This window comes from Schistocerca americana, unplaced genomic scaffold (assembly GCF_021461395.2).
Source record: "Schistocerca americana isolate TAMUIC-IGC-003095 unplaced genomic scaffold, iqSchAmer2.1 HiC_scaffold_519, whole genome shotgun sequence".
Lineage (NCBI taxonomy): Eukaryota > Metazoa > Arthropoda > Insecta > Orthoptera > Acrididae > Schistocerca > Schistocerca americana.
Window position 1 is genome coordinate 55001 of NW_025726257.1, and position 15000 is coordinate 70000.

General features: G+C 52.8%; 2 non-coding genes and 1 pseudogene across 2 annotated transcripts; all 3 read right to left on the reverse strand.

Moving 5' to 3' along the window:
• Positions 1-4728: 4728 nt before the first annotated feature.
• LOC124585954 lies at positions 4729-7708 on the reverse strand (annotated as a pseudogene).
• A 188-nt stretch (positions 7709-7896) lies between these two features.
• LOC124585956 lies at positions 7897-8051 on the reverse strand. Its single transcript, XR_006974966.1, has one exon. It is a non-coding gene; the product is annotated as a 5.8S ribosomal RNA (ribosomal RNA).
• Positions 8052-8402: 351 nt separating this feature from the next.
• Positions 8403-10312, reverse strand: LOC124585942. The gene has a single exon (XR_006974954.1). It is a non-coding gene; the product is annotated as a small subunit ribosomal RNA (ribosomal RNA).
• Between the last annotated feature and the right edge of the window lie 4688 nt (positions 10313-15000).

Genomic DNA, 15000 nt, shown 5'->3' on the forward strand with positions numbered 1-15000 from the left:
GCGGTGAGAAGGGGTAGACCATTGTATTGTTGTTGTATTCTTCTTGTGCTCTCTCTCTTATAGCCGCCTGCTCCGGTGTGTCCTCAGAGGGATCATCATCCGGTAGCAGGGCTTGGAGGAGCACCGTTATTGTTTCTTGTCTGGTTGTGGTCATTCTATTTTCGCCTGGTATTCTTATAGATGATAAGACTGTTGGAGCTCTTATTTTTTCCCTAGCTAACTTGTATGGCTTTCCCCAGGGATCCATTGCCAGGTTATTTCTTACGAAATTTTCCCAGCTTCTTTTTCTAACTTCTATAATTTCTCTTTTATATCTCTCCCTTAGTTGTCTGTATATACGCAGTCTATGCTCCCTGTCTTGTGGGTTAAATGTGCGCTGATACCTGCGTCTTGCCCTGCGCGTAGCCTGACGTAGGTCACTTAGTTCTGGAGTCCATGGTGCCGGGTGCACGCTTTGGACTCTGCTTCTCTTTGGTACGACTGCTTCTATTACTTCCTTTATACTTTGAACTATCTGCTCCGCTGTTTCATCAACCTCGAGATCCTCATCCAGCTCTGGCGGGCTGTACTCCCGGGAGAGTCTTTCCCAGTCTACCTTTTTATAGTCATATTCTGAAAGCCATTCCTGTGGCGCCACATTCTGTTCTGATTTTAGTATATACTTTATTACATTATGATCACTGGTCGTTGCATTCTCCAATACCTCCCATTTATCTATTTTATTGGTAGCCCTGTTATTTGCCAGTGTTACATCTATATTTGTTTTTGCCCCTGCTCTATTTGAATATGTTGGTATCTCGCTAGGTGCGTTTATTATATCTAGATTTAATTCACTTATTGCATCTTCTAATTCCTGACCTTTTTCGTCTTGTTCTCCGCTGTGCCACAGGAATGACTTTGCGTTTGCATCCATTGCTATGATTACTTGATGGCCCTGTAGAGTTCTACATATTTCCTTTAGTTGTTCTAGGTACATAGTTATTGGCTCTCTATACTGACAATATATTGATACTAAATACCACTTAGTGTTTTTGGCGTGTACTTCGATTGTTACAACATGTTCATTTGTAAATTGATTTAATACTATTGTTCTTATATTACTATTTAAAATTACTATTGCAGACATTGGTCTTTCTCCCTTCATGATTATTTGAGCCGTGGCTGTCATTCCTGGGATTTTACCCTCCCGGGAGTACGGTTCTTGCAAGCATAGTATGTCAGCTTTAAGTTCTTCTGCTAATTTACGCAACTCGTAGTTTACTTGTACGCTTCTCATTGTATTAATTTGGAGAACTAAAAGATCCATTACGGATGATATGTATGGTAATGATCTTCTGGCCATGTCTTATTGGGGTCAAATCCTATTCGGCCGTATGTTGTTACCATTTGTATATATATATTTTCCAAATTGTATTTTACGCCTCTTCTTTCGTATACTTGCTTTACTATTTCCTGTAATTGTTCGTGTTCCGTGGGGATTCCGGCCGCGGCTAGCTGAATGCAGTCAACGTCCGCCAAAGCTGGATAAGTAATTCTCGAGCCGTTTGTGTGCCCCACTCTCACTAGTTGGCGTAATGCAGTGGTTAGCAGACCGGGTTCTTCTAGTCTTGCCATCTGCAGTGCGTTTTCGCATATCTTATAAGTGTTCTTTGGGTCCATTGCATTATATGTGTCACTCTTGCTTGACTGATTGTTTTTATCTTTTATATGTTCTGAGTGGTCTCTTTTGGGCGAGCTCGGTCGTCCGTCCTCGCCCTTCATCGGCGTTTTCTTTTCATTAAAAACGGACGACCGAGGTCGTCCGTATTTCTTTCCTATGTTGTTCTTTTCTATGTCTTTGTTTTGTCTCTGTGTTGGTGTAGTGTGTTGTGTCCTGGGCGCCTCTGGTCGCCCATCTCTGCCCTCCATCGGCATTTTCTTTTCATGAAAAATGGGCGACCGAGGTCGCCCTTCTGTTTGTACTTGTGCTTCTTGCGTGTTCATTGTTTGTACTTGTGCGTCTATCATGCTTATTGTTTGTACTTGTACATCCCTTGTTGTATTTTGTTTCTTGTCTTGTATCAGTGTTTCTCGTTGTGTCTTGGGCACCTCTTGCTTTCTATCTCCGCTCTCCATCTGCATTTTCTTGTCATAAAAAACGGGCGACCGAGGTCGCCCTTGTGTTGGTGTTCTTTCAATGGGAGTATTGGCAATACAGTTTTGTGCTGTACATGTTTTGTGTTGATTGTTATCCCGTTTGTTATCCCGTGTGTTTTTTGTTGTTCCCTTATTTTCAGGTTGTTTATCTGTGATTTCTTTTGCATCTTTTTCCCTTGCCCCTACTGCTTCTCTGATTTTCATGCCCCTTAGCGTATCTCTTAGTTGCTTGCTTGGTGATTTATGCTTCTTTCTTTTCTCTTGGGGGTTAATCTCCATAATCTGTCCTTTGTATAAGTCTTCCTAGTAACAGCTGATACGTGGGGCATTCTTTGGAGTTTGGTGCTCTACATTTTCTTTTTCCCCTTCTATTGCATGGTATACATGTCTCAGGTCTGTTCTTCTCTGGGCACTCTTTCTTGTTGTGGTTGTCCGTTCCACAGTGACCACAGGTGGGGTCACCCCAGGTACAGTACTTCTGTACGTGACCCAGATCCATACATCTGTGACACCTGGGTACCACGCAATAATCTTTGACCGCGACTGAACTATACTCCACATATACTCTACCATTTTGTATGAGTTCTTTTCTCAATGTTGGGGAAACCTCAACTACTTGATGTCCCGTATCTCTGTCTTTTCTCCCCATTCTAAATTTTGGTCTAAATTCCTTTTTGAAGTCTTGTGGGCTCATTTTTTCTTCAAAATTCTGAGTGTAAATACACTCCGTTAGTTCCTCTGGTGTCAACCTATTTGACACATCAAATACAGTCATTAATGGCCATCTTTTCTTTGTCCTCTCACATATTACCGATCTCTGTAAATCTTTGTGCCCCATTATTGTGTTCCTATCCTGTTGGGTGGGAGTTTCCACTATGACTGCATTTTTTGCAACTACTACTTTGTTTATTTTGACTTTTGCTTTGGTTGGATTAATTACTCTTGTGAATATTTCCTTCACCTCTTTTACGCTCTGTCCTTCTTTTGGCTTCAAAAATAATGCCACTCCTTGTTTTGCTGTCACTTTTTCTATACTTTCTTTCATATTGATTTGTTGTTTCTGTGGTCCTCCTGCCACCACTGTGGCGTATGTTTTTGTTTTTTCGGCTATTATTTGTTTATTTTGTCGTTCCAGCTCTTGTATCCTACCTTCAAGCTGGCTTTGGGCAATTGCCCATAGGGCCAGCTTGTCTTTTATTTCATTTAGTCTGTCATTGCTCATCTTCCCTTTATCTGTCACCAGTAGCGCATTTATCTCCTTTAGCCTTTCGGCTGCGCTCTTTATTTCATTTTCATCATTCACCTCGTATCGCTCGGAAGTCTCTCTCTCTGTATTTTCCGCCATGATTCTGAGAGAGACCAAAGAGTTGAGAGCCCGTCTCTTTCCCCGGACCGGCTCTTCTGGCATGGGGGGAGGCTAATTGCAGCTCGCTCACCAGTCCCGCCCCTGGACCAAGAGCTTTGTGAGCTGCCGGGTTTAGCGCGCCGTTTCCAGCGCACTAGTCCCCTTCCACGACTGTGCCACTGGGGATTTCACCCGTCCCTCCCCGGCAAATGCCCAGCGCATTCCGGAGAGGCGGATTCACCTCTCGGCCTTCGCCCCCTACTAGGCCGAGTTTCCACCCTAAGGCCTTGGACCCAGCCCTACTCAGGTGCTGGGTCGGTCCCCCAGACTTTCGGGGGTCTGGCCCCATCTAACCTTGCCAGGGACGTGTTACCACGCCCTGGTTTGGCGGAGCATGCCGAAATCCCCGACATGGCGCTGAGCCTTTGCCGGCTCAGGCCACGATCCCTCCCCAGCGAGTACAGCCGTGGGAAGAACTGGACAGATGTTGTGTCCTTGTTGACGCAGCTCCCCCTGCGCCATGCACCCTTTGCTTTCGCTTTGGGTTGGGGGACTTTTAACGTCGTCCATGACGTGAGGAACTGCAGTGGCAGGACCGCAGGGTTCCGGGATCGTCGTGAGACTTACCCTCATACCCCCGCCCCGCCACCGCGCTCAACTCAGGAGAGACAGCTGTTATGTCTCTCGTAACGCAGCTTCCCCTGCGCCATGCACCCTTTGCTTTCGCTTGGGTTGGGGGCATTTAACGTCCTGCCATGACGGGAGTTTTACGTCCTGCCTTGACACACGACAACCCACACCTATCGACGCAGCCCGGAAGGTGTTAAGGGAGTCAGTCCGGGTCTTATATGTGGAGTTTTACATCAACGAGACGGTGCGGCACTCAAACCCGAGTTACGTTCCCCGGAGGGTCTCCACACGTACTGGGGGATCATGACCGACCATGTCTCACCCACCGCTTTTGATAATTCACGGTGGGCCAGTGCGGACCAGTGTGGGTTGCACCCAGTTAAGGGCTAGCCTTTTAACGTCATGCATGGACGGCCCTTCCCGTGTTAGCTTCGCCCCATCTTGTGGGGGTACTGAGCGCCAGGGCCACGTCAAGGCCACGGGATAGGACATTGCGGTCCCCGCCCCACTCAGGTTCCTCTGAGCCCTGCTGAAGACAAATTTTCAGGGAATCAGAGGGTCTCCTGGCGGTTTTAACCCAGTTGTCGGGAGGCAACACACCTCCCCCGGGTGACGCCACGCAGACCGCTTTCCCAGCGAGTAGATAGGGACAGCGGGAATCTCGTTAATCCATTCATGCGCGTCACTAATTAGATGACGAGGCATTTGGCTACCTTAAGAGAGTCATAGTTACTCCCGCCGTTTACCCGCGCTTGCTTGAATTTCTTCACGTTGACATTCAGAGCACTGGGCAGAAATCACATTGCGTCAACACCCGCTAGGGCCATCGCAATGCTTTGTTTTAATTAGACAGTCGGATTCCCCCAGTCCGTGCCAGTTCTGAGTTGATCGTTGAATGGCGGCCGAAGAGAATCCGCGCACCCGCGCGCCCCCGGAGGAGCACGCTAAGGCGGACGCGGCCTCGCAGCAAGGAAGATCCGTGGGAGGCCAAGGCACGGGACCGAGCTCGGATCCTGCACGCAGGTTGAAGCACCGGGGCGCGAACGCCGCGCAGGCGCGCGCATCCTGCACCGCCGGCCAGCACGAGGCCAACCAACGGCGAGAGCAGACCACGCCCGCGCTAAACGCCCGCACTTACCGGCACCCCTACGGCACTCACCTCGCCCAGGCCCGGCACGTTAGCGCTGACCCACTTCCCGACCAAGCCCGACACGCCCCGATCCTCAGAGCCAATCCTTATCCCGAAGTTACGGATCCAATTTGCCGACTTCCCTTACCTACATTATTCTATCGACTAGAGGCTCTTCACCTTGGAGACCTGCTGCGGATATGGGTACGAACCGGCGCGACACCTCCACGTGGCCCTCTCCCGGATTTTCAAGGTCCGAGGGGAAGATCGGGACACCGCCGCAACTGCGGTGCTCTTCGCGTTCCAAACCCTATCTCCCTGCTAGAGGATTCCAGGGAACTCGAACGCTCATGCAGAAAAGAAAACTCTTCCCCGATCTCCCGACGGCGTCTCCGGGTCCTTTTGGGTTACCCCGACGAGCATCTCTAAAAGAGGGGCCCGACTTGTATCGGTTCCGCTGCCGGGTTCCGGAATAGGAACCGGATTCCCTTTCGCCCAACGGGGGCCAGCACAAAGTGCATCATGCTATGACGGCCCCCATCAACATCGGATTTCTCCTAGGGCTTAGGATCGACTGACTCGTGTGCAACGGCTGTTCACACGAAACCCTTCTCCGCGTCAGCCCTCCAGGGCCTCGCTGGAGTATTTGCTACTACCACCAAGATCTGCACCGACGGCGGCTCCAGGCAGGCTCACGCCCAGACCCTTCTGCGCCCACCGCCGCGACCCTCCTACTCGTCAGGGCTTCGCGGCCGGCCGCAAGGACCGGCCATGACTGCCAGACTGACGGCCGAGTATAGGCACGACGCTTCAGCGCCATCCATTTTCAGGGCTAGTTGCTTCGGCAGGTGAGTTGTTACACACTCCTTAGCGGATTCCGACTTCCATGGCCACCGTCCTGCTGTCTTAAGCAACCAACGCCTTTCATGGTTTCCCATGAGCGTCGATTCGGGCGCCTTAACTCGGCGTTTGGTTCATCCCACAGCGCCAGTTCTGCTTACCAAAAGTGGCCCACTTGGCACTCCGATCCGAGTCGTTTGCTCGCGGCTTCAGCATATCAAGCAAGCCGGAGATCTCACCCATTTAAAGTTTGAGAATAGGTTGAGGTCGTTTCGGCCCCAAGGCCTCTAATCATTCGCTTTACCGGATGAGACTCGTACGAGCACCAGCTATCCTGAGGGAAACTTCGGAGGGAACCAGCTACTAGATGGTTCGATTAGTCTTTCGCCCCTATACCCAGCTCCGACGATCGATTTGCACGTCAGAATCGCTACGGACCTCCATCAGGGTTTCCCCTGACTTCGTCCTGGCCAGGCATAGTTCACCATCTTTCGGGTCCCAACGTGTACGCTCTAGGTGCGCCTCACCTCGCAATGAGGACGAGACGCCCCGGGAGTGCGGAGGCCGCCGCCCCGTGAAGGGCGGGGAAGCCCCATCCTCCCTCGGCCCGCGCAAGGCGAGACCTTCACTTTCATTACGCCTTTAGGTTTCGTACAGCCCAATGACTCGCGCACATGTTAGACTCCTTGGTCCGTGTTTCAAGACGGGTCGTGAAATTGTCCAAAGCTGAAGCGCCGCTGACGGGAGCGATTATTCCGCCCGAGAGCATCCCGAGCCAACAGCGGCGCGGGTCCGGGGCCGGGCCAGGTAGGTCCGTCATCCGGGAAGAACCGCGCGCGCTTGCCGGGAGCCCGAGCGCCCAAAGGGGCGAATCGACTCCTCCAGATATACCGCCGGGCAGCCAGCCAGGACACCGGGGCTCTGCCCAACAGACGCGAACCGAGGCCCGCGGAAGGACAGGCTGCGCACCCGGGCCGTAGGCCGGCACCCAGCGGGTCGCGACGTCCTACTAGGGGAGAAGTGCGGCCCACCGCACACCGGAACGGCCCCACCCCGCGGCGAGTGGAAAGGCAACCGGACACGACCCCGCCGCGGATTGCTCCGCGCGGGCGGCCGGCCCCATCTGCCGAGGGCGGAGGCCAGTGGCCGGATGGGCGTGAATCTCACCCGTTCGACCTTTCGGACTTCTCACGTTTACCCCAGAACGGTTTCACGTACTTTTGAACTCTCTCTTCAAAGTTCTTTTCAACTTTCCCTCACGGTACTTGTTCGCTATCGGTCTCGTGGTCATATTTAGTCTCAGATGGAGTTTACCACCCACTTGGAGCTGCACTCTCAAGCAACCCGACTCGAAGGAGAGGTCCCGCCGACGCTCGCACCGGCCGCTACGGGCCTGGCACCCTCTACGGGCCGTGGCCTCATTCAAGTTGGACTTGGGCTCGGCGCGAGGCGTCGGGGTAGTGGACCCTCCCAAACACCACATGCCACGACAGGCGGCAGCCTGCGGGGTTCGGTGCTGGACTCTTCCCTGTTCGCTCGCCGCTACTGGGGGAATCCTTGTTAGTTTCTTTTCCTCCGCTTAGTAATATGCTTAAATTCAGCGGGTAGTCTCGCCTGCTCTGAGGTCGTTGTACGAGGTGTCGCACGCCACACCGCCAGCCGGCTGTGCACGCTACCGAGTAAGTACCGGTATGCGAACCGCCAGGCGACGGGCGCGCATCGCACGTTTAAGGAGGCGCGGCCGGCCCCACAGGCGGCCGCGACGCTCCCAGGTCTGCGAAGCGGGGCAAACGCCGCGCGCTTCAGTATACGTAGCCGACCCTCAGCCAGACGTGGCCCGGGAACGGAATCCATGGACCGCAATGTGCGTTCGAAACGTCGATGTTCATGTGTCCTGCAGTTCACATGTCGACGCGCAATTTGCTGCGTTCTTCATCGACCCACGAGCCGAGTGATCCACCGTCCTGGGTGATCTTTTCTTAGTTTACACTGTCTCTTTCAAGACAGTTGCATAGGCGGGACGTAGGCGTGTGGCGGCCCCTGTTCAAGCGTTCTGTGTCCAACGGCCTCACGGCCGATGGGCGTCGTACGGCTCCACACCGGAGCGGACAGGCAGTCGGGCGAAAGTCATTCAAAACCGGCGCCAGGCGCCAGGTGCCGCAGGCCAGCCGCTCCAGCGCTTCAGCGCTCGTACCACACAACATTGGCGTTAGTTTTGAGAAGCACGCGTGGTTCCGCACGCGGCGCACGGCTACTGCGAGCCGTACAGGTAGCGTGTTGCGCGACACGACACGCACATCGAAAGACATGCAGTCTAGTCGGTAATGATCCTTCCGCAGGTTCACCTACGGAAACCTTGTTACGACTTTTACTTCCTCTAAATGATCAAGTTTGGTCATCTTTCCGGTAGCATCGGCAACGACAGAGTCAATGCCGCGTACCAGTCCGAAGACCTCACTAAATCATTCAATCGGTAGTAGCGACGGGCGGTGTGTACAAAGGGCAGGGACGTAATCAACGCGAGCTTATGACTCGCGCTTACTGGGAATTCCTCGTTCATGGGGAACAATTGCAAGCCCCAATCCCTAGCACGAAGGAGGTTCAGCGGGTTACCCCGACCTTTCGGCCTAGGAAGACACGCTGATTCCTTCAGTGTAGCGCGCGTGCGGCCCAGAACATCTAAGGGCATCACAGACCTGTTATTGCTCAATCTCGTGCGGCTAGAAGCCGCCTGTCCCTCTAAGAAGAAAAGTAATCGCTGACAGCACGAAGGATGTCACGCGACTAGTTAGCAGGCTAGAGTCTCGTTCGTTATCGGAATTAACCAGACAAATCGCTCCACCAACTAAGAACGGCCATGCACCACCACCCACCGAATCAAGAAAGAGCTATCAATCTGTCAATCCTTCCGGTGTCCGGGCCTGGTGAGGTTTCCCGTGTTGAGTCAAATTAAGCCGCAGGCTCCACTCCTGGTGGTGCCCTTCCGTCAATTCCTTTAAGTTTCAGCTTTGCAACCATACTTCCCCCGGAACCCAAAAGCTTTGGTTTCCCGGAGGCTGCCCGCCGAGTCATCGGAGGAACTGCGGCGGATCGCTGGCTGGCATCGTTTATGGTTAGAACTAGGGCGGTATCTGATCGCCTTCGAACCTCTAACTTTCGTTCTTGATTAATGAAAACATACTTGGCAAATGCTTTCGCTTCTGTTCGTCTTGCGACGATCCAAGAATTTCACCTCTAACGTCGCAATACGAATGCCCCCGCCTGTCCCTATTAATCATTACCTCGGGTTCCGAAAACCAACAAAATAGAACCGAGGTCCTATTCCATTATTCCATGCACACAGTATTCAGGCGGGCTTGCCTGCTTTAAGCACTCTAATTTGTTCAAAGTAAACGTGCCGGCCCACCGAGACACTCACTCAAGAGCACCCTGGTAGGATTGCAACGGGGTCCGCCTCGGGACGCACGAGCACGCACGAGGCGCGTCGCACGCCTTCAGCTCGCCCCACCGGCAGGACGTCCCACGATACATGCCAGTTAAACACCGACGGGCGGTGAACCAACAGCGTGGGACACAAATCCAACTACGAGCTTTTTAACCGCAACAACTTTAATATACGCTATTGGAGCTGGAATTACCGCGGCTGCTGGCACCAGACTTGCCCTCCAATAGATACTCGTTAAAGGATTTAAAGTGTACTCATTCCGATTACGGGGCCTCGGATGAGTCCCGTATCGTTATTTTTCGTCACTACCTCCCCGTGCCGGGAGTGGGTAATTTGCGCGCCTGCTGCCTTCCTTGGATGTGGTAGCCGTTTCTCAGGCTCCCTCTCCGGAATCGAACCCTGATTCCCCGTTACCCGTTACAACCATGGTAGGCGCAGAACCTACCATCGACAGTTGATAAGGCAGACATTTGAAAGATGCGTCGCCGGTACGAGGACCGTGCGATCAGCCCAAAGTTATTCAGAGTCACCAAGGCAAACGGACCGGACGAGCCGACCGATTGGTTTTGATCTAATAAAAGCGTCCCTTCCATCTCTGGTCGGGACTCTGTTTGCATGTATTAGCTCTAGAATTACCACAGTTATCCAAGTAACGTGGGTACGATCTAAGGAACCATAACTGATTTAATGAGCCATTCGCGGTTTCACCTTAATGCGGCTTGTACTGAGACATGCATGGCTTAATCTTTGAGACAAGCATATGACTACTGGCAGGATCAACCAGGGAGCTGCGTCAACTAGAGCTGAGCAGCCGGCCGCCCGGGAGTGTGTCCCGGGGGCCCGCGCGAACACGCAAGCGTCCGCTCAATTATTCTGCAAACAGGAGGAGGCTGAGCTCCCCTGCACAATACACCTCGAAACCCTCTCAGGTCCCGGCGGCGCGCAGCGCCGTCCTAAGTACTTGGTCGGGTTCGAGAGAGGCGCAATCGCCCGGAGTTTGGCGAGTAGACGCTTTAGGTGCGACCACCCGTGCTCCCAACTGAGCTTGCCGCTGCCGACAGAGGCCCGGGAGCGTGCTGTCGTGGCATTGCCGGCGGGAGACAACACGCGCCACCTACGGTGGCCGGCAGCTCCAACGCCAGCGCCACAGAAGGACAAAAGCCCCACTTGGGTGCCGAAGCGAACTCTCCCAGCACAGCGCACGCGCCAACACGTCCGCACAGCTGCGATACAATCCACCTGCGAGAACCGCAGAGGCGACCGAGCAGCAGACGGCGTCGCGGCGCCGAGCGCCGGGCGGCGGCGCATCCTCAGCGCACACAGTCCTCAATCGGACCAGCACACTGCAGATGTCCACCGCGCTTCGCACCGGGCCCGCGAGGACCTACTTTGGCCGCACGGCGCCGCGTGCAGGGTGCGCCGGCGCGCAGCTGCGCCGCCTGCCGCCTCCGTCGGCCGGCGCGCCTGCCACTGGCCGCCCCCACCAGCCGGCTGTAGCGCGTGCGCCCACGCACCGCGCGGCCAGCACGCCGGAAGGCCCCCCCTCACCGGCCGGGGACGGTCCCACCCAGCCACCGCCGCGTATCGCTTCACACCCACATGCCATTCACGTTCGTGGGCATGGTGGGTATCGCTGAAACAACCGGTTGGTAGCTCAACCGATCGTCGCCATCACTGATTCACCTCTAGCGAGAACAACCGCACCACAACGGTTTACCAGTTCTTCATTTGCGTAACGTCACCAGCAAACGTAGACGTCCATCGCCATTTGCAAATTCAACGATTGTTGCATGCCTGTGTCAGGTGTCACGACACACTATGTCTGCCCACATACACGCAACAACATGTGCACGCTTCGCGAACACGTGGAAGGTGGCCCCCGTACGTATGCGATGTCCATTGCGCGAACGACTGTCAACCGGCCTCTGTCGCATGTCGCAGATGTGGAACGCAGTGCACCATGCTATCACGGTGTGTGAGAAGAGACGACTACGTCTGACAACACGCGCCACTACATCAACAGACGGCTCATGCTGATCGCCATCCACGGCATACCATACTGCAATCCAGCTCTTATAGGGAGACGACACGTAGCTGAGTGCACAATATTTGGACCGTATGGTTCGCCGTTGTTGGCGCAGTCGTGGTACGGTCACACATGTACCACGATGTATCATTCAGTACATGAGGACCAATGTGCGGTACAGTGTGTGATTTGGACGTACAACATCAGCGGACAGTTGCCACAAGCCGTACCACAACGTAGGCTGTGCTTCGCCATGCGAATGCCAATGAACAACTGCGAAGGGCATTGAGCATGTACGTCCTGCCGCCATCCGCATTACAGTGTATAGCTGCAAGGTGTTTAACATGAAGCGATACTCTGGGGACCGGGCAGTGCGAGTAGCAAACTATATTGCGGGGGTTGCAGTTAGGCAACACTACACTAATTTAACGCGTCGTATGACAATTACAGAGCAGGTTAAGGCCCAACGTGTGTTGGGTTAAGGCCCAACGTGTGTTGGGTTAAGGCCCAACGTGTGTTGGGTTAAGGCCCAACGTGTGTTGGGTTAAGGCCCAACGTGTGTTGGGTTAAGGCCCAACGTGTGTTGGGTTAAGGCCCAACGTGTGTTGGGTTAAGGCCCAACGTGTGTTGGGTTAAGGCCCAACGTGTGTTGGGTTAAGGCCCAACGTGTGTTGGGTTAAGGCCCAACGTGTGTTGGGTTAAGGCCCAACGTGTGTTGGGTTAAGGCCCAACGTGTGTTGGGTTAAGGCCCAACGTGTGTTGGGTTAAGGCCCAACGTGTGTTGGGTTAAGGCCCAACGTGTGTTGGGTTAAGGCCCAACGTGTGTTGGGTTAAGGCCCAACGTGTGTTGGGTTAAGGCCCAACGTGTGTTGGGTTAAGGCCCAACGTGTGTTGGGTTAAGGCCCAACGTGTGTTGGGTTAAGGCGCAACATAGGTTAGGTTAAGGCGCAACATAGGTTAGGTTAAGGCGCAACATAGGTTAGGTTAAGGCGCAACATAGGTTAGGTTAAGGCGCAACATAGGTTAGGTTAAGGCGCAACATAGGTTAGGTTAAGGCGCAACATAGGTTAGGTTACGGCGCAACATAGGTTAGGTTAAGGCGCAACATAGGTTAGGTTAAGGCGCAACATAGGTTAGGTTACGGCGCAACATAGGTTAGGTTAAGGCGCAACATAGGTTAGGTTAAGGCGCAACATAGGTTAGGTTAAGGCGCAACATAGGTTAGGTTAAGGCGCAACATAGGTTAGGTTAAGGCGCAACATAGGTTAGGTTAAGGCGCAACATAGGTTAGGTTAAGGCGCAACATAGGTTAGGTTAAGGCGCAACATAGGTTAGGTTAAGGCGCAACATAGGTTAGGTTACGGCGCAACATAGGTTAGGTTAAGGCGCAACATAGGTTAGGTTAAGGCGCAACATAGGTTAGGTTAAGGCGCAACATAGGTTAGGTTATGGCGCAACATAGGTTAGGTTACGGCGCAACATAGGTTAGGTTACGGCGCAACATAGGTTAGGTTAAGGCGCAACATAGGTTAGGTTAAGGCGCAACATAGGTTAGGTTAAGGCGCAACATAGGTTAGGTTAAGGCGCAACATAGGTTAGGTTAAGGCGCAACATAGGTTAGGTTAAGGCGCAACATAGGTTAGGTTAAGGCGCAACATAGGTTAGGTTAAGGCGCAACATGGGTTAGGTTAAGGCGCAACATGGGTTAGGTTAAGGCGCAACATGGGTTAGGTTAAGGCGCAACATGGGTTAGGTTAAGGCGCAACATGGGTTAGGTTAAGGCGCAACATGGGTTAGGTTAAGGCGCAACATGGGTTAGGTTAAGGCGCAACATGGGTTAGGTTAAGGCGCAACATGGGTTAGGTTAAGGCGCAACATGGGTTAGGTTAAGGCGCAACATGGGTTAGGTTAAGGCGCAACATGGGTTAGGTTAAGGCGCAACATGGGTTAGGTTAAGGCGCAACATGGGTTAGGTTAAGGTACAATATGGGTTAGGTTAAGGTACAATATGGGTTAGGTTAAGGTACAATATGGGTTAGGTTAAGGTACAATATGGGTTAGGTTAAGGTACAATATGGGTTAGGTTAAGGTACAATATGGGTTAGGTTAAGGTACAATATGGGTTAGGTTAAGGTACAATATGGGTTAGGTTAAGGTACAATATGGGTTAGGTTAAGGTACAATACGGGTTAGGTTAAGGTACAATACGGGTTAGGTTAAGGTACAATACGGGTTAGGTTAAGGTACAATACGGGTTAGGTTAAGGTACAATACGGGTTAGGTTAAGGTACAATACGGGTTAGGTTGAGGCACTTGGGGGGGGGGGGGGCCCGGTTTGTTGATTGTGATTATCGTAAGTAAATGACTGCGGCATCATCTGATTTGCCACGTCAGGGTGCACCTTTGGCTCATAACAGGCGGCGCTCTGATTCCATGCTTGTGGCAGACCTGTGTCTTTCATTCCTGCCATTGTTTGTGTGGTGTGACAGGAGGCAGTATTGTGATGTTGGGTGCACCCCTGTCTGGGACATGTGTGGGTGTTGGTGGCTTAGCTGAGCAATGGTGGTTGTCGGAAGGGTGGGATATTCTGTTTTCCGAGTGGACCTCCCGGTCTGGTTATGATAGTGTGGATTGTCTAATGTGGCAGAGAGGATGCACTGGGTGTTGTTCCATGCTGGTGCTTACATATTGTCTGTGTGCCTGTTACAGGCAGAGAGTAGTGCGTGATAAGAGTGTCTGGCTGACGTGTGATTGTGAGCAGAGTCTTTCAGCATGTATACGGACAGGTCTATACATTATCTGTATTCTGATGGCTCTATCTATTACTAATCAGCGCCGTGTATACGTTTAATCCGGTTCCAGTCGAAACTATTGTATCTCTGTACATTAGTGACACGGCGAGCCCGCTATGTAGTTACTCGTCTCGGCAGCTTCCACCGGTGTATGGCAAATGATTATAAGGAATCAGTCTAGTCGTCAATACCGATAGTCTGACGTCACATGTCTGGGGTGGGGGACGCTGCGCCCTTCCGGTGGGTCATGGCCTAGGAAGACTCTTCCCACGCAGGGGGGCTTGGACTGTCATTGACTCTTCCGAGTAATATACTTGCCGTACGTTTTTGCGACTGCGAGTGCAACGCTCACCGGTACCGACATGGATGGAGCGCCTCCTAGCTGCCGCTGAGCATCTGCATTCGTACAGCGAGCAACGCGATCGCGTCTGTAGCTCGTACGTGGTACAGCTCGCAGCTCATGTATATGGACAGCGGGAATGTCGCATATTGGACATAACTCTTCATGAAACGCACGTTATAGGGGTGGATTGCACATTGCGAGTGCGAGCAAAGTCCGCCGTTCATCCGCTGGAGTTGCGAGTTGGGCGGTTGGGGTGGGGCACGAACGGGTGCAGGTGGAGTGATTGCCGGTCCACGACTTCGTGCGGCAGAGGC